The following is a 3,631-nucleotide window of genomic DNA, read 5'->3' on the forward strand; positions in this document are numbered from 1 at the left end:
TTTTTTTTTTTATTTTTTGATGATGCTAGGGGTTAAATGTAGGGTGTAGCAAAAGCTGGGCAGGAGCTCTAACCCTAAGTTTCATCCCTAGATTTTAATTACTTCTTTATCTTATCTGTCTTGCCCCTAAGCACCCTGAATAGTGTTCCTTGAACATAACCTTGTTATGGTTTATATCTAGATGTGCCCTGAAAGTCTTAAGCACTTTTTTATTTTTTGATGATGCTAGGGGTTAAATGTAGGGTGTAGCAAAAGCTGGGCAGGAGCTCTAACCCTAAGTTTCATCCCTAGATTTTAATTACTTCTTTATCTTATCTGTCTTGCCCCTAAGCACCCTGAATAGTGTTCCTTGAACATAACCTTGTTATGGTTTATATCTAGATGTGCCCTGAAAGTCTTAAGCACTCATAGGTGGGGATCTGCAGAGATGCCTGGACCATGAGGACGTGATATTCATTGAATTAGTCCCTTGTGAAGTCTATAGCTAAACATGACATTGGGAGGTGAAGCCTGGTTGGAGGAGGTGGGTGACTGGGGTGTAGCCTGGAGGGTTTTATCTCTTGTCCCTTGATCTCTCTCTGCTTCCCAATGCCTTGCCATGAGCTGCTTCTCCTCTGCCATGCACCCTGCTTGTGAGCCTGCCAACTATGGACTGGGACTTCGACAAACTGTGAGTCAAAATAAACCTTTGCTCCTTATAGTTGTGGGTATCAGGTATTGTGTTTTAGTAAGGAGAAAGTTACTAAGACAAAGAGAAAACAAAAATTAGTCATATTTATCTTCAATTAATATAGTAAGTACAGAGCAGACTTAGCAATTTTTGTTAAAGGTGGTGGGAAGCATATATATAAGTCTAGGTTCTTACCAGGCATGGTAGTACATGCCTGTACTCACAAAACTCAAACTAAGGGAGGAAGAACCCTATGAGTTCAAGGTTAGCCTGGGATACATAGGGTGACCCTGTCTCTCTCAATCAATCAATCTAGGTTATTAAGCTCTTCCACATTAACTCCTCTCCAAATCAGTACAATCACACTTTAAAATGAGCAAATTTCATTATTTAAAAAGGTTTTTTCCTACATACACTACACCATTATCACCATCCACCCAGTTTTGAAGGTACAGAAACCCCAGCCCATGATGCAAACAACTAGTCAGTTCTATTTCTGCATCTAGTTCAGGGCTTGGGTCAGAGTAGGTATCTAATCAATATCTGATAACCATTCAGCAAATAAGCTCAGTAGGATAAAATGGTACAATTAATAGTGCCTTATAAATCAAGAAAGGATAACTAATACCTAGAGTTATTTATGTTGACAAAGTCCCAACTACCTAGAAATTATGTTGAGATAAAATACTTGAATAACTAAAAATAATAATCTCTGCCAGCTGGTCTCCCTTGAAACTCAAGAACACTAAACTCAAATGTGGGTCCTGAGTACTGCCTGATATTCTTACATTTCTCTAGTCCATCTATTCCCCATTTTCCTGTACCACTATTCTATACATTCTCCTCCCTCAAGTTTCCATCTTTCCTCATCTTCTCTCCTCTCTCTGCTCTCTCTTTCCCCTAATGTACATGTTTTCTATTTCCTTTTATCCTGTTACTGTGGATCAGAGATTCTCTAGAGGGGTTTACTGAACCATGCCAACCTGAAGTGCAGGGAGGATCCTGCATCTCGCTCCTAAATGTTGACAGTCCTTGAACCACTCCCTTGTGTATCTTCCTTCTGACTTTAAATACTAAAACCACAGCTTCCATTTATATCTTCTGCCCAGACTTTCCTTCTAAACTTGTTTCACATACACATATTACTGCATACTGACATTTCCACTTAGAAATTTAACATATGCGAAACTGAAAATGATTTCAGATCTTCTCCCTCCTCACCCCTATTACTCTGTAGTCATCGCCATTTCAGAGAGTTGTAATTCCACATTCTTTAGTTGCTCAGGCCATAAACCTTGAAATCATCCCATTCTCCCACACACCTGGCTGCTCTACCTTTGAAACATCTAGAATAGTCTTTCCAAACCACCTCCATTATTAACCACCCTGATCCAAGTCACCCTGATCCAAGTCACCCTGACCTTCAGCCCAGATAAAAGCAATGACCTGACAACAGTTCTCACTATTTCTGCCTGTGCTGCACTAGGTCAACAAAGCAGACAGATCCTTTAAAACACAAGTTAGCTCAATTTACTCTTTACTCAAAACTCATCTCATTCAAAGTAAAAACAAGTTCCCCCAAAGTCCCACAAGACCTTATATAACCTTGCCCCATTTTACCTGAGTATCAGCTATAACTCTAATGCTTGTTCATTGTGTTCCAGCTGAACTAGCAGGTATGCTACTGGCTCATGGCTCATGGACCCTCTTGTAGTCTCAAGGCTCTTTCTACATGGCATCTTTACTACTTTCATGTCTTCACTCAGGTTATCTTTTTATAGAGAAACCTGCAATATCCTAAACCTCTGGCACCTCATTCCCTTTCACTGCTTTATTTTTTTCTCGAGTACTTTCCAGCGTCTGATACATATTTTGTTTTTGTCAGTGTCTTCTCTTGCCCATCCCCAATGTGAAGTTCACAATGGCAGAGACTTTTATTGTTTTTTAACTATTTCCCCCAGTACCTGGCCCGGGGCAGGTACTCAGTATTTGTGAAGTTAATAAATAGCCCCTAGGCTTGATGTGAGCACAATATTCTAAACACCCATTTCTTTAGACTCATGTTCCTATTCTGCTCATTTCTCCCCAAAATTGTACATGTTACTTTAAACTCCCCCATTTTATACCTTACTTCCTGTTTTTTCCCAATTTAAGTTTCGTTTTCCTCCCTGAGTTGAGTTCCTCCCAGAAATGACCGCAACATCTGATAAGGAACTTCTGCAGGACTAAGACCTTATAAGGCAATGTGGCCTGCAATAGGTTAAAAAACAGCTTATTCCCCCTAATTGCAAAACTCCCACCCAAGACCCTGTAAATGAGCCAACACTCCTTCCCTTGCCGCCGCCTCCCCTTCTTTGCCTCCAGGCCTTTGTGCCTCGCCTGATCCCCTTCAATAAAGATTTCCTGCCGGACCTCTCGGTGTGTGAGTGACCTGATTGGGAGGGGGCACCCAAAGGGGCACAGGCGCGACCCCTTTCAGTTAGAGCATTGTCTCCTAGGCCCTTTGTCATTTAACATGGGCTTGTAATTCAGGCCTTACACTACATAGTGAATTCAAGGCTAATTTGAGCTATCTAGTGAGAGCTTGTCTCAAAAAAGAGAAGTGTCTGATGAAGGTCACATTCCAAACATCTATAATCAAATATCCAAGTTGCATCCGAGCAGGGTCAGAATTGACAGCACTCTCATGAGATAGACCTCAAACCCAAATACAGAAAGGAGACTAAGAGTGTCTTTTTGTGTTGTGTTCAATTTAACATGCTTTTAAGGTTCATCCCAACATGATATTATTTGTAGATATAGTCCAAAAATAGGCAATATGTGCAAAATAAAGACAGAATGAATGGGTCTTAATTCTACAGGGCTGGTGTCCTTTTAAAAATAGAGAAGAGGACTGGGGATTTAGCTCAGTGGTGCCACTGCCTTCCTCAAAAGTTCAAGGTCGTGAGTTCCATCCCCCGT

This window comes from Fukomys damarensis, unplaced genomic scaffold, assembly GCF_012274545.1.
Source record: "Fukomys damarensis isolate Sample0158 unplaced genomic scaffold, DMR_v1.0_HiC HiC_scaffold_20, whole genome shotgun sequence".
In the NCBI taxonomy this organism is placed as follows: domain Eukaryota; kingdom Metazoa; phylum Chordata; class Mammalia; order Rodentia; family Bathyergidae; genus Fukomys; species Fukomys damarensis.